The following is a 24,553-nucleotide window of genomic DNA, read 5'->3' on the forward strand; positions in this document are numbered from 1 at the left end:
AGGCAGAGTGTAGGATTATGTGTGAAATCAGTGCTCAAGGCACTCGGGAAAACTGGAAATCAGCCTGGGCTAGAATCTTCCGAATAGAACTTCGCAGGGGAGATGAGGCCTGAGTTTTAAGGGGAGGTTACATTTCATACAGGTGAAAATGGGAGTGGATATCAAAATAAGAGAGAGAAATGTCCCAGCATCTTTCACCAGGCAACAGGGTGTGGAGGCAACACCGTAGGGGCAGAAGGAACGCTGCTCCTCCAGGGCAAACAGAACACCCATATCCAGTAGGGTGCTGGGTTACTTGACCTCTGTCAGCCTCAGTCTGCTCATGTGTGTGATGGGGCCACAACCTCCATCTCCCAGGGCTGGTGCAGGATTAGCAGAGATCGTATGAAGGACCTGGCACACGTGGCAATGCTCAGTAAACCCTCTCCCCTTCCCCTGGGATGCCTCATTTGGCCATAGTTTGTCCACCTGTGAGAAGGCCTCTGAGGATACCAATCAGGGGCTGGGTGTGCAAGTTATTTCTAGGGTCAGGGAGCTGTCATGATACTTTTTTTTTAGAAAAAAATTATATCCATTTCTCGTGTTTTGACAGTCACAGTTCAACGGGTATCACTAAGCAAATATTTAGTTAGGACGAACCACTGTGGGTTCTACGCAGGGCTCTGGGGGCGGGGAAGGCACGTGTGAGTTGGGGAAGAGACTCTGCGATGGTCTTGGGAACGCGCAGAGGAGATAAGACACAGTGACACACGATCCAGGTGCGTGAGTGGTGTCAGGGTGGCAGAGCAGCGGAGGAGACCCTGGCCTATAAGAGCTCAAGCAAGTGAGGGGAGTTTCTGAATTCCGGCGGGAATAGGCATTGGGAGTGAGGGCGGGAAATCCGAGCTCGGGGCGGGGAATGGACTGCGGCCTCCTCCCAGGCCAGTTAATATCTGTGGGCGACTTAGTCTAAAGTAAGTGCACTTTCCATTGTTAGAAAAGAACTCTGACACGAATTCAAGGAATTTTGGGGTGGGTTGGGGCCTTCCGGATAATTTAAACAAACATGATCATTTGACCTTAATCCAAGGGCACCAGAACACTTAGGTGATTTGGGGGTCACTCAGCGATCTGGGGGTGCAGAGCGTACCAGAATCAAGACTCCTCATGTCACTGAGTTCATTTTCATTTGGAACGTCTGCCTGCATCTTGAATTTATGCTTATTATGATTATTTTAAATGTCCAGTGTCGCCTGGATCCTGGGCTCAGGCGCCAAGAGTTTTTTCTGTATGTTTCTCGGCACCTTTTTCTGTTTTAATCCTTAATATCTCTTAAAGCTCACAGTACAGAGTGTCAACTGTGTTTTGATTAAGAATGTTAGCTAAGCCCTAACAGGGGTCACAAACCTTTACTGGAAGCATTGAGAAATCGCTTAAGACTGGAAATGTCCCCAAGGGGACAGAGGTTGCTTAATTGGCTTTTCTGTCCTGGAGAGCTGGGGAAAGGCAGCAGTGGACACTGTCCAAAAGGTGTGGGGTCCAGATTCTGTAGGGCACTGAGCAGCAGATGACATGTCACCCAGCAGACCTGGGTCCAAATTCCTGTTCTGCCACTTGGTCATGTGATTTTGGAGAAATTACTCAACCTCAAGGAACTTTAGTTTTTTTCTCTCCGTAAAACTTACACACCATCACCTCCCATGTACACTTGTGAAGAGTGAGAAACAATATGTTTAAAATTCCTGGTAAGTAAAGGTCATTAGGCTATGCTGGGTTTAAGAGTTTGGACATTAACCCACACGAACCAAGGAGAGGAGAAAAACTGAGAGGTGATAAGATGGACTTAGTCTTAGGAAGTTCACGCTGATGGCCGTCATCTTTGGAAGAAGCAAACACCACGACCTCAGAAGCCTCCTGCTTTATCATCCGCTGTGCAGGGTGCTCCAAGGCTGGACATCACCCCAAATGGCAGAAATCAGGGACTTAACCCTTCGACATAGTCCTTGAAGCCCACGGCCCTGACCCCACTCACTGCCTTTCACCCTGGACCACTGGTCCCATCCTGGCTGGTTCCTCCCCAGACAGTTCTCTCTCCCCCAGCTTCTGAACTTGGCTCCTTTCTTGTTTATAATGACCCTCAGTTCAACTTGCAAGGCTTGACTTCTCACTTCCTTTCTTCCTGGACCATGATTTCCACTTGACCTACGACAGTGTGGCCTCCACTGCCCTGGGCACAGGTTAGCTGTAGCCTCTCACCTCCCAGCCCCATGATTCAGCCTTGAAGCAGGTCAGACACGGTCTCCTGGCATCTTGTCAGTATTCTTTCCTACAGAGTAGACACTCTCTAAGGTGAGTTCACAATCATGATTCAATGGGAACAACAATTGCACGTATTTTACAAAAAAAAAAAAGGATACATTGTCTAAGCCCATCACGACCTTCCCGACACACAGGATGGTCTGAATATTATTTTGCAAACATTGAACAGCTGCAAACTTGAAATAGGAATTTGCAAAGAAAATCACAATGCACAATAAGAGAAAAAAACAGTCTTTGTTTTCCTAATGTGAATGTCAAGTCGAATGAAACAACAAACTATTTTAAGAACATCTGGTCAATTATAAGCATTATTCAATCTAAGCAACTCAATATGTTTATAAGGCAAGTTACTTATTAAGCATGACTGGGTTATGCAAAGAGGGTGCATTGTGATGAGAGGTATACAAGGATGAGAAAGAGCTAGAAGGGAAAAGAACCCATTGAGGGAGATAGTCTAAAAGTACGATGTGGTTATTTGGCCAGGACCATCGCACCTGGGCTCTGGGGCTGTGGATTCTGCAGGTCCCTATTCGCCCACTGTCACCCCTTCAAAGCAAAGTAGGGGAAGGGAAAATCAAATCGGTGTCAGCCAATCACTACCCAACTTTTACTCTCAGGACTGCCCTAAAGCCCGCGGAGGCATGTTGGTGGTTCTTCCCCGAGGGAGCAGGGGGAGTCACAGCCATCTGAGTTTTCACTAGCCTTTCAGCGAATTCCCAACTGCAGTGAAGTCTAAGAACCAGTGGGCTACATGATTCCACAGGATAGCACCTCCCCCCAGGACCCTCCCACCCCGAAGCCCATAGGGGCTTAAGCCCGACACACGATCACCTCTCAAAAATGCTACACCGCGCAGCCTGTGTTGCCAGGCACGGGGCTAGACTCTGCATATTAGCCTCCTTTACTCTTTGCCATGACTCCTTCCGGGGAGGCGTGGCCTTTCCACGTCTGCCACGTGTGTTACTTTGCCCCCCAAATTGATAAGCAGTGTTTTCTATCCTGCTGGACAGTGCTGGTCACAGGCAGACCAGCATACATACACACATATGTGCATCAGGCGTCACGTGAACCGATTTTATACATTGTTTCACGTATCCGCACAGTGACTTCGAGGCTTTAATAGTTGCCATTATTCCAATTTCAACAATGAGGAAAGCAAGACACAGAGAGGGCACGTAACCAGCCTGCGGGACCTCCTTTGTATATCCTATGGATTGCGTGAGAACGGAGCCTTCTGGGTCTGTAGACAAACTAATTCCAGTTCTGCCACGGAGCTTCCTGGGCCTAACCCGAGTGCTTCCATGTTGGCGGCGGGGTGGAAAGCTACAGCGTCACAATTTGGAGCTGCCAGTCACAGCAGAAACATGAGAACGGTTGGTGGCTGGGTAGAAAATTGACTGCAGGGAGGTCGACTTATCCAAGTGTATGTGGTTCCATGAACCTTCAGGAAGGTGTCTGAATGTCATCTCCTCCAGAGGAGACGGTGCTGCTCCCAGGTATTCACCCAACTAACATGAAAACTTGTATTCACACGAACACCTGTGCGTGGATATTTACAGCAGCTTTACGCATGATTGCCAAAGCGTGGCCTCAACCAAGATGTCCTTCAGGAGGTGAACGGATAAATGACCTGTGTGACATCCAGACAATGGAACATTTTTTCAGGGCTAAAGGGAAATGAGCTATCGAGCCATGGAGAACCATGGAGGAACCTTCAATGCATGTTATTAAGTGAAAGAAGCCAATCTCTCTGAAAGGCCACAGACTGTCTGATTAAAACTATATGACATTCTGGAAAAGGTAAAATTATGGAGACTGTAGAAAGATCAGAGATTGCCTGTCAGGGAGAAAAGGATAAACAGGCCAAGCACAGAGGATATTTTAGGACAGTGAAACTAGTCAGTATGATTTGTAATGGTGGATGCATGTCATTATACATCTGCCAAAACCCACACCAAGTGTGAACCCCAATGTCAATGGTGTGGGCAAAGTCATGTCCCCTGCAAAGTTCCTATGTTGAAGCCCTAACCCTCCATGTGATGACTGTATGTCCTTTCGAGGCAATGAAGGTTCAGTGGGGTCGTAAGGGTGGGGTTCTAATCCAGTAAGGCTGTGGCCTTATGAGAGAGGAAGATCTCAGCATCCCCCTCTCTTTCTCCTACAGATGAGGACTCAGCGAGAAGGTAGCGACTTGAAAGCCACAAAGAGGGCTTTCACCGGCACCTGAGGAGAACCCAACCCTGCTGGCCTCCCAATCTCGGACTTGTAGCCTCTCGAACTGTGAGAAAATACATTTCTGTGGTTTAAGTCACCCAGTCTATGGCGTTTCGTTATGGCAGCCTGGGCTAATACAGCAAACTATGGACTCTGGGTGGGAGGGATGTCTCAATGTAGGTTCATCGCTGTAATACCCGCACCTCTGGTGGGGATGGGATGTCAGCAGTGGTGGAGACCTAAAACTCTTCTATATGGTACCTCCCTATACAATCTGCATCAGCTTTCTAAATATAAGTCCAAATCTGTTAACCTAAAGCTAAATTTAAAACCAAATCTGTTCATCTAAACTGCCCTAAAATAAAAAGTTTATTTTAAAAAATTTGTTGTTTTCATTTAAACCCGAATAAGCCTATTACCATGCAGAGTCAACTGGAATCTTTTAAGAGTCTAAGATTTTAATCTGTTTTAAGACCATGTTTTCCCCAAGCAGTATTATTTTTTATTTTTTAACTTATTTTTTTTTCTATTGAAGTATAGTTGATTTACAATGTTGTGTTAGTGTCAGGTGTACAACAGAGTGATTCAGTTACATATATATATATTCTTTCTCAGATTCTTTTCCATTATAGGTTATTACAAGATATTGAGTATAGTAAACTGTGCTATACAGTAGGTCCTTGTTGATCGTCTATTTTATATATAGTAGTGTGTATCCGTTAATTCCAACCTCCTAATTTTTCTCTCCCCATTCCCTTTCCCCTTTGGTAACCATAAATTTGCTTTCTATGTCTGTGAGCCTATTTCTGTTCTGTAAATAAGTTCATTTGTATCATTTTTTTTAGATTCGACCCCAAACAGTATTATGAAGTGTGATACTAAAAATCAGAGGAATACGGGATTAAATATAATTGGGCAGATTCGTGTGCTTATTTTTAACCATCAAACCCCGTGCGGGCCTTCAGGTGTTAATGAACACGGTGATACTCCAAGAAGGGCGTACAGTATGGCTTCACTGGACGAAGCACAAAACACGCTCTCAAGCACAACCACACACCATCAAGGTTAAAAAGGGGAAAAAAAAAAGCTACTTTTCAGTCATTTCGCTGTCACAGGTTTCCCAACATTCAGACTTTGCAGGGAAAAGAGCAAAGAGGAGACAATCAACAAGGAGCCCAGGGACCAGAGAGAACTCCGGCCTGTCCGAGCTGCACTCTGCACAGGAGAAACAGCCCGAGACCTGCCCGGAGCAGCTAAGGGTTTCCACTCTGCACGTCGTAGAGGTCCTAGGGTCCCTTACCATAGACAGGATGAGGAAACCTGCCTTCACTTAACCTGAGACCTTCCGTTTACTTCCCTCCTGCCTCCCAAAGATTCGGACCATTTTACAAGCATATAAACTCACCTCTGTTAACAGTGGCCCAGAAGCCTCTTTGTGCTAAAAGCATGGACGTCTAAGGCAGTCAGCCATTCCCGGGCAAACAGGTCCCGTTACGTTCGGCTGCCCAGCCGCCCCCACCGCCGTCCCAGAGGCCCCATCCAGTAAGGCAACCCCCTTGCCAGGCTGTCCCACAAACCCGTGTCCCAGCCGGGCCCCGCGTCTGAGGAAGGTAAGCCTGTTTCCCCTTGAGGTCTTCAGTAGGTTACCCGACACTGGTGTCCCTCAGTCACCTTTTCCGTAAAATGGGGTTTTTAGTTTTGTCTTTTTTTTTTTTAATGCTGGGAAATACTTGCATTCAAGCAGGGAAGGGAAGGCAGAGGTCTGGCCCGATGCTCTATTCCTTTAATGCTGTGGAATCTGCCCCGGGAGCAGACCCTCCTCTGTCGAGCCCCAGGAGCTTCTCTGCTTGTAGTTATCTCAAGTTCAACATATTTCACCTTAACCCCCTTCTAGATGTCGTTTGGAGGGCGAAGGAGATCTGCTTCCCATCGCCACTGGGCTATGGGGTTCTGACTGCCTTGCCTACAGATTCATGGCTTGATAAACTTGTCATATTCAAAATCTTGAAATGTACTAAAAGTGGGTTTAAAAAACCATCCACGAATGGGAGCTCTGCACCTTTCAAATGCACCTGCACAGGTGAGAGGGAAGAGGAGTTCCTTCACCCGGAGCCTCCTGACCGTGATGCGGCATCTATTACTGGGCACTGAAGTACACAGTGGGGTTGAGGGGAAGGCTGACTTAAAGGAGCCGCTTCCTTCCACACAGCAGGCCCACCTCCTCCCTCCATCCTACCCTGGTGCTCTGGGTCTGCGCTTCTCTTGCCAGAAAAAAGTCTGGGCTGGGGCGAGGCCAACACAGTGAGTCTTCCTGCAGCAGGGCCCGGAGGCCCTGCTGCTGCCCGGGGTGCAAAAGAGGGAGGGCCACACAGGCGCGACAGAAATCCGGCTGAAAAAGCCCTTGCAGACGTTTCCAGCGCCAGCCGGGGCTCCGGCCTTGAGACGCTTCCTCCCCGGCCTGGGCAGACCTGTGCACTTGCTTCTGGAAGCTGCCCCTCTGTGGGAGGCTTGGCTTAGGAAACAAGTGACATTCAGGGCAGAGCACTCACTCACAACGCCCCAGTATCTTCCTCATCACAGAACGCTTCCCGCAGACGGCCCAGCCCAGCCTGGCTCTCTGACCTCGGTCCAGGAATGAAACGCAGAGGGAGACACAAAGGAACTATTATTCCCACTGCAAACATCACAATTTGGCTACCAGCGAGCGACAACTTTAAAAATCAGACCTAGAGGCATTGCGTTTTAAGGCTGATGGGGACCATCGTCAGACTGTGTGTCCTTTTAGAGATGATTTCCTTACTCCCAGCTGGTTAGGGATTTGCTAAGGGGTCGCACAGCCCCCTCGCCCCATCCCCCCGCCTTCTACCTGGTCATGAACTACCCTGATCGTACTATTGCCAAACCTTGCCAGCGACACAGTGAATCACTGTCTCCACTTTTTATTTTTCAGATAAGGACACAGAGAAAAGAGCAGCAGAACATGTCCACACACGTAGGATAGAGCACGGACAGCATGGGGCACGCCCACTCCCTGCTCCAAACATTCCCAATCACGCTCTGCCAAAGAAAGGGCCCCCAGTGGGGCACAGGTGTCCTCTGCGTCCTCCCGCCGCTTTAAGTCAGTCCTGGGTGATGGCAGGTGGTTGGGAGCACGCTCTGGCCAGCTCAGACGGGGGTAGGACAGGTACGAGGCTGTGTCCTTCCAGGCACCAAACAGAGGTCCTGCTGCTAAGACAAGGAGCCTGGGCAATTCCTGGGTGTGGAGCTTGTCAATCCCTTGGGTTAACAGAACAAGACGTGATGGAGTAGGGAGCACGCAGTGGGATGGACACAGGCCTCCGTGAAGATCCCAGAAGCCGGGGTTCTCACATCAGCATCGCTGCCCACCGACCACGCGACCCCCGTGACCTGTGCTGGGCCCTCCTGGATGAGCAGGCTCACCTGAGCTCTGGCTCGGGCCTGGCTCGCAGGACTCCTCCAGGCCCTGCACCCTCCCTCCTTCCCCCCACCCGGGAAGGTGTCACCCAGCTCTCAGCAAGAGGGACTGCTGCTGTGACTGCAGCAGCAAAGGGGGGCTTCGGCAGGGGGGCGATGCCTCTCAGAGAGAGAGAGCTAGAGGATAAAACATGCTCTCGAAGGTTCGATCCTGCCACCACAGACCCATCTCGGAGCGCAGGTACTCCTGAGGCTATGAGCCCCGTCTGTGCATGAAATCATCTCAACACTCCCGCCCTCCCTTTCTAAGAGCTCACCGCAATTCCACCTCAAGCCCCTCCCCATCCCAGCGCCTATGGTTACACACCCCAGTCCTTCCACCTACTCTCCATCAGTAGTTAGCCAGCCGGCGTTAGGTTTCTGTAATGATCCAAACACTGTTCTAGACACGGGATTACAAGGGCCAGAGGTCTCACCCACACAGCACGTCAGGCAACAACCAAAGTCTTTTCTCCGGTTGAAGCACCTGCTTGTGAAGATCTCATCATGAAAGAAAAGGGATCAAATAAAAGGGATACAATGACAGGGAATCTGTTCAAAGAAACCTTGGGGGAGTCGAGCAGAATCACCCTTTTATCAATATTGAGCTGCAGGTGGTTTCAGCTTCCTTGATGTACTTTAGCCAGAAAATTAGGTAAAATTTGGAGCTTCCAAATACATGGAGCAGATTTCTTATTGTATCGATATATACACTTCTTCTATCAGGTTTATTTGGATTTTGTCTTTGCTTCTAAAGAACAGATGAGAGGAAGGGGCATTGCTAAAAACAGAGTAAGTGGATACAATAAACTCCACTCGGGTAGTTAGAGCTGATTCATCTTTTCAGTGAGGAGGCCAGGTATCTGCCAGATTCTCTAAAGACACAGCCGGCAGGATGACATACAGGACTCAGTGAGGGGCCTGAAATAACCAAGAGGCACACATGGCCCAGCCTGAGGTTCTGGTGGTGCCCCTGCAGGCCAGGTCACGGCATATGCCAGAGGCCTGGGGTCATTCAGGGTCTGCATGTCCGAGAAACGTACATACACATATACCCCTTAGTTTTCAAGCGTACACGATATCATTGGGATGAACTAAAAAGTGTCCCTAGGGGAATTCACACCTGGGACAACAGAAGACAGTCTTCCTTCAATCATTCATTAAACAGGTATCTTGGAGCGCTTTGTTCCAGGCACTGCTCTGGTTACCGGAAACGTTAACAGTGCACAGACTCTAAAAGCACCCCTGCCCTCTGGGAGCTAACACTCCGCTGGGGAGACAGGAAATAAATAAGGTAAATCGGTAAAACAGACAGTGTGTCAGCCAGTAATGCGTGTGCGTGGGCAAAACAAGCAGGGAGGGGGAGATGTGCTGAAATGGTGTCCAGGGTCCCCGACAGACCAGCAGGGCAAAGGCAGAGGCCAAGAGACCGGTGGGAGACAACGGCACCTGTCCAGGTGAGAGACGGGGTGTGTCCGGGTGATGCCATGAGAAACAGGCCGAGGACAAGTGGTCATACTCTAGACCTGCTTGGAAAGAAAAGCCGCTAGGACGAGCTGACAGCCCAGGTATGGCTATGAGAGAGAGAGGGTCCAGGCCAGCCCCAAGGCCTTTGACCTCGCAAGTGGAAGGACTGAAGGACAGAGCTGCCCTTGCTCAAGTCTGGTGGGCGTGGGAGGAAGGTGCCAGGGTTTCTCCATCATTTACCGCCAGCAGCAGGATCTCAGCGAGCCCCTCTGAGCCCAGCTCAACCGCTTTTCCAGGAAGCAGACACGGTAGGTACACGTTACCAGCAGGCAAGGCAGGCTCTGCACGGGGCAGAAGCCCTCCAAGTGAAGAGCAGGGTCTGCGAACCAGGGCCAGGCCTTTCCTTTGTACAACCTTCAAGCTAAGAATGTCTTCTTGTATTTTGAGAGATTATAAGACAAACACAAGCAAAGAAATGTGGGCCAGCAAAGCCTAAAACGCTCACTATCTGGCCCTGCACAGAACAGTCTGCCAGCCCCTGATTTACAGGTCGGCCTCCTCGATTCCGTGCGTGGAGCCAACTAGGACTCCTGGATGAGGCTCAGAAACAGGAAATTCCTACAAGAAGTCCTCCAGGAGAGCAGGCCCAAGGTCAGGACCAAGGCCAGGGCCTGACAACAGCATCCTGGAAATGTCACTTTAAACACACGTAACCGTGAGCAACTCTCCGAAGCCTCCTGAGGTTCGAAGAAAGGAAGTGAAAGAACTAGAGGTTTGGGCCCTTTCTCTGCTTCCACATGTATGACAGCCAAAGGCTGGACACTGCCTGGACAAGACAGTTTTGAGTGCCCCATCCTTTGTGCTCTAGTTCATTGAGACCCAAGGGCTCCTAAGGATTTGTCCTAGAAAGACCACAGCAGGCGCAAGTCAGAAGGTCCAGCGCACACCCTCAGCATCCAGGAGACTTCCTGTGGGAAAGCAAACAGGAAGCTTTAAATTCCGCTTCTCCTATTTGGAGCAGACCATGAGGTGATGGCTCACACGGGGACCAGACATGTAAAAGTGCAATCACCTCGTGGTGTGAGCCACACTCAGTCCCCATGTCTTCAGATCTGGAAGCAGTAACCTCTGACACCTGCCAGCACAGGCGTGGGAGAGACATGCAGATCCCATGTGCAGAGCAGGAGTGGTGTCCCCTGCCTTGGACCCTGTAACACTTCTATGACAAGTATCTTCCCTACGCTGTCTCCAAACTCTTTTATACCTTTGGGTATACTCCGAGTTCACTTTTCATCACCAATAAATTATAACCCACTGTGCCCCAAGTTGGGCAGGATCCACATCATTCATTCCTTGGGGACTCAGCTATTTTCTCAATGTAATAATGGCCTGATAACTATGAAAGGACCCCTGTATTTAGAAAACGAGAGCTTGGAACAAGCCTAAAGAATCCCATGTCACTTCATCAGTATGATGATTATGACAGTAATATCACGAATCTTTGTTTTCCAAAGCCCATGACCTACAGACTATCACATCTTTCACCTTCTTTCAATCATCTGATCACCTACATAAAACCCCCCGCATCCCACCAACTCCGGTCCCCTGCCCCTCTTTATGTTACCCCAGGCATTGTCTACATGCACTTCTTTATTTATTTATTGTTTTCTTCCCCCTTGAAAGTAAGTTCCATGAGAAGAGTCAGTATTACTGTCCGACAGTTCAAAAAAACCTACTCAAAGAAAAATATGGCTGTATTTTGTTCTTTCTTTTACTGCCTAGTTAACTAGGTGGAAAAAAAAAAATACTAGCCTCAGTGGGCATTACTTATTTCATTGGGGTGAAGAGGATATACCTATTTTCTGACCAAACAAAGCTGAATAGCATCTCAGAATGCCCTTGTGATTGCCTGCAACATTTCTGAACTTCTATTCGAAAACACTTTGTATTGTATAGTTGATAATCAACACTTCAAAGAAGGAAATCAGCTCAGCTATCTTCATTTAACAGATAAGAGCAGAGGCTGAAGAAGAGTCAAACTTTTGCCAAAGTCTCAAGGTAACAAATGGCAAATCCAGAATTCTCACCCAGTCTCCTGACTTTCCAAGCCACATTCTCTTCCCGCACCAATGTTTCCACTACTCTCGGGTCCACCGAACGCTCTCAAAGCACCCACTGCTCAGATTGCTGATGGGGTGGCAGAGTCTTCCCTGGAGCCTGGAGAGGCCCCTTCACTCACCAGAACTCCACTCACGGCCCCTCTACTCTCGTCCACTGCACACAAAAGCCAATCGCTAACCGGGCTGTTCCACCTTTAGATGACAAGAGAGGCCACCCTCTGAGAAAACACGCCACTGACGTTTTAACCTAAGAATGTTGAAAGTGTCATGTTTTGCACATAAAAATATCTTTTCCGTCACCGAGGGTCCTCCAGTTATGAAGTGAGGCATTTGGCCCCATGATGGTAAGGATAGTCCATTTAGTTGGCTAAGATGCCGAAATCAATGCAGCGCTCAACTTCCTTGATGAGATGATGAATCATAATCTCACAGAAAGCTCCTCTGTCTTCCCCAGGCCCAATGCCAGAGTCTGTACTTTCTAATAATCAGGAGAAACAATCTATCACCCTACTGGGTTTCCTAACCTCTCTGTGAGGAAGGCTGGGTCGTAAGTATGTCCTTGGACAGGACTGAAGACCAGGGGTCCAGAGGTGTGGCCAAAATTAGGAGGTCAGGAAGGGTCCCTCCCACCCAGTCCTGAGCCCCACGTGCCCAAGCCCCAGGCTCAACCCTCGCCCACGATTCTAGAACTCATATTCCAGTAGGGACTCAGAGAAAACTACGGCTGCTCCAATCTCTCTTTCCTGCCCCTGGCTGAGGAGACCCCAAGTGCAGATGAGCTTACTGGATGGAGAGAGAGACACCCAAGTCATGACAGAGAGATGGGATCATGGAGATGCCACGAACCCCTTCTTGTCCCCTCCTGTTCCAACACCCCGCCCGTCCCCACTCTCCAGCCTTTAGCTAGACAACACTGGGGACTCTATTAAATATGAAAGCCACAAAACTTACTCAAAATTCGTTCTGACATGGTGGCAATAATGCCCCACAGGTGCAGACGCAGAGCGTTAAGTTAGAGAAGAGTCACAAAGACGGAAGGAAGGCCCCAGACGAACAGGGTCAGCGCGCTGCCTGCAGACCTACTTCACCGTCTCCTGAACACGCAGCTTTGTCAAAGCCCACCCATAAGGGAACTGGATGTAATCAAATAAACTGACGCAACCTTTCCTGCAGGGAAACAGGGATGCCAACTTCAGATTACTCCCAAGAAAACCCCAGCTTCCAAGGTGGGCAGCATTCCTGCTGGGAACACCCGTAAGAAAGCGAGTCTAGAAAGCGCACTGATTTCCAGCCCGGTGTGGAAACCTGGGTTGTACTCCTCGGACCGGCACATGGTGTTCCTGTGCGTGGAGCCTTCCTTCACGGAGAACAGACGTGGAGAAGTCTGTTGCGGGGAAGGACCAAGTTGTTGACATGATAGTGGGTCTAAAGGGACTACGTTCTCTCAAAGACGTACAACTCTTTGGTCACTTGAGAATCACTAGTGTAGAATTACAGCACCCAAAATGATAGGACCTGCTAGGTCCAGCCAATGTTTTCCCCTTTCACAGGTTATTACAGGCCTCTGATGCATCAAGGGCTGTCTGCCGGCTTCCTGACATTCCAGAAAGGAGCGGGCTCAGGTGCTCCAGGGTCATGCAAGTCCACACACACCCTCGCCCACGGGCACCCAGACCTCGTCTCCAAGTCTGCTCACACCTGCGCAGAGAAGCTGAGGGATGGGGGCCGAGGGGCTGTCTCTCCGGGCTCGGCAGCAGCCTCACGTGTCCGCAGGACACTATTTCATCAGGTCTCTCCTGCTTGAAAGCTTCCGACCACTCCCCAGCGGTGCAGGTGAAATGCAAAGCCCTCAAGCCCCACCTGCACCCACCTTCCTCCTCCTCAGAGCCCATCACTGTCTGCGGCTTACCTTACTTATCTGTTTATCCTCTGCCGCCCTTTCCTCGAGGAGGCTGATTTTCATTGGCTTTGCTCACACTTGCATCCAAAGGCCCCGGCACAGAGGACGCGTCCCATAAAAATAGGTCAGCACCATCTACCAGATGCTCCAAACTCATGCCTGGGAGAAAGCCAGGGTGGCTGGGTGAGAGGGATCTCTGCTCTACTAGAAGCTTTTCTGGAACAGGGAGGATTTTATGTCCATGTCATATCCACTACCTGGTATTATGGGCTACATGTGGAAAGTAAATATTTACTCAGTGGATGTCTCAATAACTACTAAATTAGCAATTTGGTGTGACTTTTCTCTGCAGTGAAATAAAATTGCTCATTTTGGCCCAGTTAAATTTACGTGAAAATTGTCCAAAGAACCATGTCCAGTCACCTGTGCTTTGGTGTGAATTCATGTGGAAATGTGCCAGCTCTCTCTCCCTGGGAACCAGGACACTGGCTGTAGCCAGCTCTGTGACCCTGACCCACCTCCTGGGCACTCTGCACCCTGAGTTACTCATGTGGAAGATGTCAGGGCTGATTTTCCACCTATAAAATCAACTGCACTTTTTTTGAATTATAATAATCTGGTTACAGTCATGGAGCCACTACTAAATACACGTGGCTGATGGAAATACATAACGATAGACCACTACTGAGAGGCAACAGGCAATAGTTTTCAAGGACCTTAAAAATGTTCAACTCCTTTGATCAAGTAACACCGTTTCTGGGAATTCATCCATAAGAATAAAAAAAATCAGGACTTCCCTGGTGGTGCAGTGGTTAGGAATCCACCTGCCAGTGCAGGGGACAAGGGTTTGAGCCCTGGTCCGGGAAGACCCCACATGCCGTGGAGCAACTAAGCCCGTGCGCCACAACTACTGAAGCCCGTGCACCTAGAGCTCGTGCTCCGCAACAAGAGAAGCCACCGCAATGAGAAGCCTGCGCACCACAACGAAGAGTAGCCCCCGCTCATCGCAACTAGAGAAAGCCCGTGCACAGCAATGAAGACCCAATGCAGCCAAAAATAAATAAATAAATCTATAAAAAAAAAAGAATAAAAAAATCAAGGACATTAAATGTTCATTATAGCATTTCCCGTAATATTAAAACAGTTTTCAGAGCATAAATATACTTTTTAAAAAGAAATATCAAACCAGTAAAAACAGAAGAATAGAAAAGTACGAGCCACAGAATGATATTTTACAGTCTTAACCAATGGCTTTACAATATAATTTTGGTGAGTGGAAAAGGAGCATAAAAATCATATGCTATGTTAGCCACCACAGACAAAGAAAGGATAAACACCCACACAAGTAAAATCATTGCTTCATTAGAATGAGGAGACATTATGTTTCTTCCTGCAATATTCCTTTATATATACAATTTCAAAAACTTCTGCAAAGCCAAGGTAAGTCAAAATAAATAACAAAATTATTTAATAAAACAGTTGCAAAACTTACCCCAGTTAACCTCCTTTGTACAGAGTTTTAGAAACTGAGAGATAAAAGGGCAACAGTAATAGAAAATGATCAAAGAACAAGAAATGGTTCACAGGGAAAGAAAGACAAGTGTCCCCAGATGGACACATTCCTAAGAAGAGAGATGCAAATTCACTGCACAAGATGTCACTTCTCAACTCTCCAACCGGCAAACATTCAAACGTTTGACAAAACACTCGTCCACGAGGCTGTCGGTCAATAATTGCCCTCCTGCCCGACTGGCTGGAGTCCGAGATGATACAACACATCAAAAGGGTTTTGTTGTCAGAATCTACTGACACTTCACCTACATTTATCCTTTGATCCAGAAATCCCACTTCTCGGGCATGTGACCAGTGTATATGTGAGCAAGTTTGTCATTGTGGTCATGTGACCAAGTTTGTCATTGTGGTCTTGTCTGAAATATCAAAAGATTAAAAACAATCCAAGTAGGTGACAGGTTAAATAAACTGAGGAAATCAACCCTGGAATGGATTACTAGGCTACTGTAGAAAGAGGAGAAACATTCCACGCATTAAAATGGGAAGATTTGCACAGTGTAGTAAATTTAAAAGGCAAAGTGTAGAACGTGTATATTGCATACTGAATGTTGTGTAAACTTCATATATATATTCGTACTTATTTGTATTTGCATAAAGAAACACCGGATGCTGCAGCCACTATGGAGAACAGTATGGAGGTTCCTTAAAAAAATAAAAATAGAGCTACCATAGGATCCTGCAATCCCACTCCTGGGCATATAGCTGGAGAAAACCATAATTCAAAAAGATACATGCACCCAGTGTTCACTGCAGCACTATTTACAATAGCCAAGACATGGAAGCAACCTAAATGTCCATCAACAGATGAATGCATAAAGAAGATGTGGTATATATATACAATGGAATATTACTCAGCCATAAAAAAGAATGAAATAATGCCATTTGCAGCAACATGGATGGACCTAGAGGTTATCATACTAAGTGAAGTAAGTCAGACAAAGACAAATATCATATGATATCATTTATATGTGGAATCTAAAAAAGATACAAGTGAACTTATTTACAAATAATGCCATTTGTAGCAACATGGATGGAAAAACAGATTATCATACTAAGTGAAGTTAAGCCAGACAGAGAAAGACAGATCTCATAGGATATCATTTATATGTGAAATCTAAAAAGATGATACAAATGATCTCATTTACAAAACAGAAATAGACTCACAGGCATAGCAAACAAACGTATGGTTATCAAAGGGGAAAGGGGATAAATTAGGAGTTTGGGATTAACACATACACACTACAACATATAAAACAGATAACCAAAAAAGAACTACTGTATAGCACAGGGAACTATACTCAATATCTGTAATAACCTATAAGGGGAAAGAATCTGAAAAAGAATATATATATATATATATATATATAACTGAATCGCTTTGCTGTGCACTTGAAACTAACACAACATTGTAAATCAACTATACTTCAACAAAAAAAAAAAAAAAGAAAAAGAAAATGAAAAAAAAAAGGAACACTGGATGAATACCCGAACCATAATTAAAGCAGTTACCTAGCGGAGTGGGCTGGGCTAGAGGGTGGAGGGACCGACCGGGCACAGAGGCAAACAGGACTCTTCAAATATTACCTTTAAATAAATTGATTGTGAACTATATGGATACTCCTGTTTAGAGATTACGAAGATTTTAATGAAATAAACTTAAGTATTTTAATAACAGTAATTTAGAATGAACAGAGAGTCTCTCGCCTGGTCTTACTTCAATCAAGGGATAATGCCTATTCATTCTACACATAGACTTGCCTACTTAAAGTCAGGGGATGCATTTCAAAATTGTATAAGAGAAAAGCTCCAAATGATATTTTAATAGTGTTTTTCTTCTCTGAGCTAGCTCAGAGTTCCAAAACTGTCAACGTATGTCTGCTCTCCTCCGTGTCTCTTCCAAATTTAAAATCTGGCATTTATTTTATTGTCGAAAGGTTCAACATTCTCTGGTCAGCTGCCTGTCACTGCTAAGGTTTCAGACAAGGGCCTGTCAGCTCACGGAGTCATAAGACTTTCACAGTGTCAGCCTTTGGGGGAGGGTTTTATATTTCCCACAAGGAAAAAAAGCAACATCAATTCAAATAAACATGAAGAAATAATAATAGCAGCTAACATTGACTGAGAACTTGCTAGGTGCACAAATTCATGAGCCACTTAATCATACAACAGCTGTAAGAAACATCACCCCTCATCTGCAGGAGGGCTGGGGTACAGGGAGGCTGAGTGGTGGAGGTGGGGTGCATCTCTCGGCAGGCAGGACCCAGGCCTGTTCTCTAACCACAAGGCTACACGTCTTTATTTTCTGAATGCAACGAGACCGCATGTAGCACTGGTTGTCACGAGGCAGCTATAACCTCAGCGACACGCAGGACCACGCTCCGATCGCCGCCCTTGCTTTTTAAGAATCCTATGTGTTCAATTACAACGCTCCTGGTGAACGGGGGTAAGTGAGCTTCGCCATCCCAGTTTACAGAGTATGAATGAGATGGAGCTGGTAAGTGAGCGGTCTCCAAGCTACCATCAGTAGACGAGCACTAACTATGGCCTGGGAGCTGTGGAGTCTAGAATTCTTACCTGGTCTTAATTTCTACATCCTTCCTTCCACTAGTGAATAATGTGCTATGAAAGCCCAGTAAAGGTGTAGACCAGAGGCTGGCAAATGTTCCCCATAAGGGTCAGAGAGTTCCTACTGTAGGCTTTGTGGGTCATAGAGTGGCTCCGCAGCAACGGCTAGCCTCGGCAGTCGTAGCCCCAAAGCAGCCAGAGGCAGCTCCTAACCCATGGGCGGGGCTGTACTCCAGTGAAACCAGGGACCATATCCTGACCCTGGTGTAGGTGCCTGTGGAGGAATCCTGCCCATCTTTCTGACCGGCCCCCTGCCTACCGTGGTTAAATACTGTAACAAAGTTTGCTTTTTTTTTTTTTTTTTAAATCATTTCTATTCTGAATGCCTGAGCCTACAGTGAAGACACTTCACACCCTGATGCTTAGCCAACTATAGCCCGAAGAAACTGTGCACCGAACAGCCCGCCTGGCTTCACGCAGGGCGGGGACCCATTCAAGGTCAAGAAAGATCCTTCCATTCGGGCCTCGTGCTCTAGTGTTTATTTCTTGAAGAAGTCCTGGGCCTTTGCTCGCTCTGTTCCAAGGGCACGGACATCCACGCCTCTCCTCCACCTAGGGAATCCGTGCCCCGCTCACCATCCAGCTCAATGGCACCTCCCAAGACCACCGCAGCACAAGGCATTATGACCCTCCCATGAATCTCACCGGCCCCAGGTCTGAGGTACACTGACCACAACTTAGATTCAGACACAATGTCTTATCTCCATGCTCAGTATCTAAGACCCTCCGGACAAAGCTATGCCATCTTGCCTTGAGCTCCTGACTCTTTTCTTTTTTTTTTTTTAATAAATTTATTTTATTTTATTTATTTTTGGCTGCATTGGGTCTTCATTGCTGCACGTGGGCTTTCTCTAGTTGCGGTGAGCGGGGGCTACTCTTCGTTGCGGTGCATGGGCTTGTCATTGCCGTGGCTTCTCTTGTTGTGCAGCACGGGCTCTAGGCACGTGGGCGCGTGGGCTCAGTAGTTGTGGCACACGGGCTTAGTTGCTCTGCAGCATGTGGGATCTTCCTGGACCAGGGCTCGAACCCGTGTCCCCTGCATTGGCAGGCGGATTCTTAACCACTGCGCCACCAGGGAAGTCCCGCGCTCCTGACTCTTACGTACGCATTTCTTCTGTGGGTCAATGGCAATAGGATGGCTTTCCCATCCCAATACACACGCGGGGAGCTGAGGAGGTGCAGTACAATAGCCCGGCTGGGCTGTGGTTAAAGAGTTAGTGGCAATTCTGAGAGAAGGTCCTAAGTCTCTTTATCCACAGGAGCCTAGTATGATAGACAGTGGCCTTTGCTGAAAGTGGACAATCTCCAGGACCAGAGGTCACTGGGTTTGAATCCCAGCATGGCCTCAGGATGGTGGCAAATCACTTAAACTTAACATCAGCTTACAGTTATCACGGCACTATCTTAGGCTGTATAAAATGCATACTGCTTCATTTAATACTTCCACCTACTGTGACATATGCACTCTTATCCCCATTTTATAGATAAGAAAACTGAGGCACTGAAGTTCTGCAACTTGTCCAACATTAAGTGGCAGAGCCTAGTTCCAAACCGAGGTATTCTGGCTCCAGAATCCCACTCTTCCAACCATAAACTCTAGAGCCCCTTGGGTATCACTGGCAATGGTGTCTGTTGTTATTGATCATTCAACACATGCTGTTATTATGATTATTCTCTCCTCATTGGTAGAGCATGTACACCTCTCTAGCTAAGGTGGGTTGGAGAACTGACCTCATCAACTCTTTCCTGCCTCATCAACTGCTCCGCCAGCCACAAGCATCTACAGGAGGTCTTCCTCTGGGAGTCTGGGCCTGGACACAGCCCAGGGATGGGCCCCCTGATCTCGGCCTCGGTAGGTGTGGACAGTGCCCTCACGGAGGGTCAGACATACCCTGGAACACTGCCGGCTGCCTTGTCAACCGAGATCACAGCAACATCTACAGCCAATGGTAAGATGGTGCATAAGCTAGAGAGGCCAGGAAGTGGGTGGGGAGGACCTAGAAAGGGAAAGGGTTGCCAAGGAGTCTGATCCTACGCTCTCATCTCAAGAAAGAGCAATTAGCCCACAGAAGAAACCACCTGGGGCTGTTTCTGCTCAGCCTGACCCACTGGAAAATTCTTCTAAAAGGGAAAAATCAGTTACAAACATATGAAGACTTGCAGTTTAAGAAGGTGACTGCCAGAAGTTACATAACATCCCTTCTGTAGGCCGGGGGAAGCTGTCTCCCGAAGTTTGACAAATGAACAAAGAAATGTGGCAGCATTTCAGACTGCCACCCAATCTTTCTGTGGAACTGATGTGCCCACGAGCGAGCCCATCCCAAACCCTGGCTCGTGATGAAGAGGAGGAGGTGGGGAGGGGGAGGGAGACCATGTAAAATTAGCATCTTCTCAGCTGTGTGCTGCGCTGGGGCTTCCAGGATGGCGGAGAGGTTCTGTGGCTCCAGCCTGATTTGCGGTTATTGCATAAGGTTGTGGGCCTGGTGGTGGGAGCCATTCCTCCCCAGGAGCCTGAGAACAAAGAAATGAGGCTCCTCCCCCATGGCCCACCGCTCGTGAACCAGGCTACAGTCTCCCCTGTGTGCAAACCGGTAAGAAAAGACCAGAAAGAAAACTGCATTCAGTTCAAAAGAAGCAAACAAGGAATCTAGAAATATACATGCTGTACTTAACCCACAGCAGAGAAACACGCAAGGCCTCATTCAAAGGTAGGGTTGCAGTTAAGCAGAGTTTACTCCATTCTGTTAACACAGTAAAAGAGCAGGGAGAGCTTTGGGAATCACACTGTCCAAGCCCTCTTCCATATACATCACTCAGAGACAAGAGACCTCCATGGCCACAGAGCAGAGCGGCAGAATCTAATCAGAAGACAGGCCCCTAATCCCCAGGTCAGTGGAGGTGCCATACCAGAACAGTGAGATTGGAGGGCTGTCTGCCTTTAGAATAAGCTGTTCACGCAGCTGAAATGAGGGTTAGAAGGCACGAGGTCTACAGAGAAGGGTCAAGGAAAACGCTCAGTAACCCTGACACTGTATCTTGTTTTTATCCAGAGCCACCCAAGAACTCAATCTGTTTTTCAATCTTAACCAACACATCTCAGAGGTAGCTTCCGTATTTTAATTTCGCAACATTCAGCATCTTCCTGGCATTTATGTGGAGCAAGGTCGGAACTACCACGTGTACCAGATGCCAATCAGCGGGACCGCCCCCCAGCCATCCCCATCACAGCCCCGTCCTGGGCTCCCAGCGCCAAATAAATCAGGCCGACTGGAGAAACCAGACAGCTGGAGGAGTATTCAGATGGGTTCACAATGGTTCACAGACTCTTGGGAATCAGAGAATTAAGAGAACACTGCACAGCCCTCCCTCGAGGCCCCCGCATAACTTCCGGGCTCGGTGAACCTCAAACCAGCTGGAGCTTCTGCAGCCAGGACAGAAAGGGACAGTAGGCAACCAGTGACACCAGCAATAAAGTCAAACAAGGTGCTAATCAGTCTTCCTGTTTCTCTAGATTTGCCAGATATTTCACAAAGTGTATGTTATACTTTGTAAGAAGAAAAACAAGTAAGAAAAATCTGGCAAAGAAGAAAAAAGTTTAGGAAAGTAAGGTAGAGCTGAGTGATTTTAGCGCACAAAGTTCATGTCCTCAAGGTTTTTGTTTGTTTGCCATTTTTTTTAACAAATGTTTTTTTCTGCAATAAATTGTGTGCAGGCCATGCTTCAGGGGCAATAAATTTAGCTCAAAACTTCAAACAGGGACTTCCCTGGTGGCACAGTGGTTAAGAACCTGCCTGCCAATGCAGGGGACACGGGTTCGAGCCCCGGTCTGGGAAGATCCCACATGCCGCGGAGCAACGAAGCCCGTGCGCCACAACTACTGAGCCCAAGCGCCACAACTACTGAAGCCCGAGCGCCTAGAGCCCGTGCTCCACAAGAAGAGCAGCCACTGCGATGAGAAGTCCGCGCACCGCAACGAAGAGTAGCCCCCGCTCACCACAACTAGAGAAAGCCCGCGCGCAGCAACGAAGACCCAACGCAGCCAAAATTTAATTAATTAATTAATTTTTAAAAAAACTTTGAACAGGGACAAGGTCTTGGGAGAAAGGCAGGGAGCCCTGGGTCCCTTGAGAAGTCTCCGCAGGGTGAGGAAACTCAGCCCCTGAGCTTGTGCAGGAAGGAGGCTCACATCCCCTGGCCCCCCCGGGCCTGCGGGCCGAGAGCACGTGGTTGGAACCAGATGACCTAGGTCACGCCCACCTGCGGCCCGTGCTCTCTGGGGACCTTGGGCAAGTTACTTAACCAACCCAGCCTCGGTTTTGCCATCTATAGAATGAGGATAAGGAGACGTGCAGTAGTTAGTTAAGGCTGCCTGAACACACCACCACCGACGGGCAGCTGGAACAACAGTCGCCTATTGCCGCACAGCTCTGGAGGTTGCAAGTCCCAGGGCAGGCTGGGGGCAGGGTTGGTTCCCCTGCAGCCCCTCTCCTTGGCTTGTGGATGGCCATCTTCTGCCCGCGTCTCTTCACATCGTCCTCCCTTTTGTGGTGTCTCTGTCTCCAAATTTCCCCTTTTGATGAGGACACTCACGATATTGGGCTAGAGTCCGCCCCAATAACCTCATTTCAACTTAATTCCATCTGTGAAGACCCCGAGTGACTCTGCTGAGGGCCCTAAACTCAGCCAGTGCCCTTCACGGACTCACCGCCGTTGTCATCATCACTCCCAGAGCTCCATCCCTGGTGACAGGCTGTCACCAAGGCCGTGTCCAAGCCCTGGACCAGAGGCAGGAGGCACAGCCCGAGGCACAGGACCCCGTCTGTCCGACAGGACGAGTCACACGCTGCCAGCCTCACGCTTTCTCTGCAGGGGACGGGGTGGCCTGGAAAGGCAGCACTCGGGGACACAGCGTGGCCACCATCACCCTTTCTGCTGCTGGAGGAGGAGGCTTTGCAGAGCCATTGCCCACCGCACCCTAAGTTCTAAGTGCCTCCTTTGTCCTGAAGAAGAGTGAATTCGTTTTTCTAGACATGGTGGCTCAAATGACTTGTAAAGAACAAATTCACAAGGAATTCCGGGTGCTATTTTGTATGGTTGGAGAGAATGACCTTTGTGTCAAGCATGTTTGTTTCTGTGACAAGAGCAGGCTGGGCCAGAAGCCCCTCATCCCTGCCGCTGCCACAGGACACACTGAAATTACTGGACGGGCTTGTGTTTTCCCAGAATCAGTCAAGGGTTTGCCCGGCTGCAGAGGTGAACAGCAGTTGGCTCAGCGGGGCCTGCCAGCCAGGAGGGAGCTGCGGCTCTACTTCCCACCTGGCTTCCTTCTGTGCCCTAAACGTTCACCGCACTCCTCCTTCGACCAAAATAAAATGAAAGTGTTTTTGCCAACATATTTCAACTTGAGAGTCATCCTGGAGGATATTGTGACTCTGTATTTTCTAATGCAAATAAGGAAAGCCGGAGGGCCCTGGAATGTCTCTCTGCCAGCCTTCCAGACAGCGGCCCAGAGAGCGGAAGGGACTTGACAAAGGGACGCACTCGGGGTTGGCAGGGATGGGCTGGCTGCGGACCTCAAGTCCAGCACGTCTGTCCCTGCCGTGCTGTCTTTGCATCAGACTGTCCCAGGCCATAATATCCTGTCTTCATAGAAAAGTTCCCTTCACTCCGTGTCATAGTGGCAATGCAGGGGGAATAGTAGTGCAGTGCAGGAGAGGGACACAATTTAAAAGCAACTAACAACAAATCCCACAGAACTAAGAATCCTTTCAAGAGGGAACCATTTCTCGGGCCCCAGAGATATCAGCGACTCATCACTGCAAGCAGTGACCCGTTTCTGAAAAGCATCAGTGTTCCTTGAAATGCTCATAGGAGGTCCGCCAACACATGGATTCCAAATTCAAATAGGTTAGTGCTTTGAGTTTAAAAGTACATCTATGCCCTTTAATTCATCTGATTCTCCCAGCAAGCTCTTGGCTTTTCCCTCGTTTCGCATATAGGGAAACAGAGTCTACGGAAGCATCTCAACTTGGCCTCCCCCAGAAGCAGAAGCAGTTTATCTGGGAAGTGATCCCAGAGACCCAGCTGTAGACGTGCAGAGTGAGGCAGGAGAGGAAAGGCAGCCAGAGCAGGATTCATCAGGAGCAGCCCCCCCCCCGGTGGTTAATGCGGGCTTCCTCCCCACAGCTGGGTGCTGCAGGGGGCGGGGTACAGACCACCGGAGTCACCGCAGACCGGGGCTCTCCATCCCCCCGCCAATGGGAGTGCCCAGCTCTGAGCTTCGGGAAGATTTCCTGGGGCAGGTGACAAACAGGCTGTGTCTTTCTGTACATGAGGAATTAGACGTTTCACAGAACATTTTCAAAGCTTGATTTGGGGTAATTTGTCAGATAAATTAGTCTCTAATTGGAGACAGAACAACCTAAATGCACAGAGATGGGTTAGAATTTATTAGAATACGTGTCTGAATTGATGAGAACCTGCATTCAGGGGGATGGCGATGGGAAAATGAAGGAGCAGAGGATGGAGGGGATAGTCAGGGAAGATGCCAGAGGGATGCGGGGAAGGATGGGGGGCTGGGGAGGAAGAGACAGAGAAGTATCCCCCGAATGCCCCTCGCAGGTCCTGGAGACACTCTTGACACGGTAACAGAAGTCAAGAAAGCAGGGTTGATTTGGGAACAGCAGTCTGTGCCGGGCAGAAACAAGGACGTTCCCAAGACAGAAGGGCTTCCAGGTGGACACACAAACCCAGTCTCTGTATCCCGGGTCTGTCAACAGCGAATCGGGTAGTTTGTATACCCATCTGAGTACCCACAGCCCAAGAGACCACCTGGCATGCCGAAACCTGCCCAATGGCCCTAAACACTAACCTCTTAACTGTC

At 48.5% G+C, this 24,553-nt stretch overlaps 1 protein-coding gene across 10 annotated transcripts in view; it reads right to left on the bottom strand.

Annotated features, from left to right (window-relative positions):
- Window positions 1-24,553, bottom strand: part of RNF144A (ring finger protein 144A) — a 118,759-nt gene that overhangs the window by 40,088 nt on the left and 54,118 nt on the right. The window contains exons 1-2 of one of the 10 annotated variants that reach the window (XM_036872376.1): window positions 14,966-15,615; window positions 13,483-13,689 (exon numbers count right to left, since the gene is read on the bottom strand). The exons of 7 other annotated variants lie outside the window; for them this stretch is intronic. The gene's annotated coding sequence lies outside the window, so the exon portion shown is untranslated. Of the gene's footprint in view, window positions 1-13,482; window positions 13,704-14,965; window positions 15,617-24,553 lie in introns of those variants that run through there. 2 more of the 10 variants (XM_036872380.1, XM_036872377.1) reach the window with 2 other exon arrangements.

Source organism: Balaenoptera musculus, chromosome 13, assembly GCF_009873245.2.
Source record: "Balaenoptera musculus isolate JJ_BM4_2016_0621 chromosome 13, mBalMus1.pri.v3, whole genome shotgun sequence".
Classification (NCBI taxonomy): Eukaryota; Metazoa; Chordata; class Mammalia; order Artiodactyla; family Balaenopteridae; genus Balaenoptera; species Balaenoptera musculus.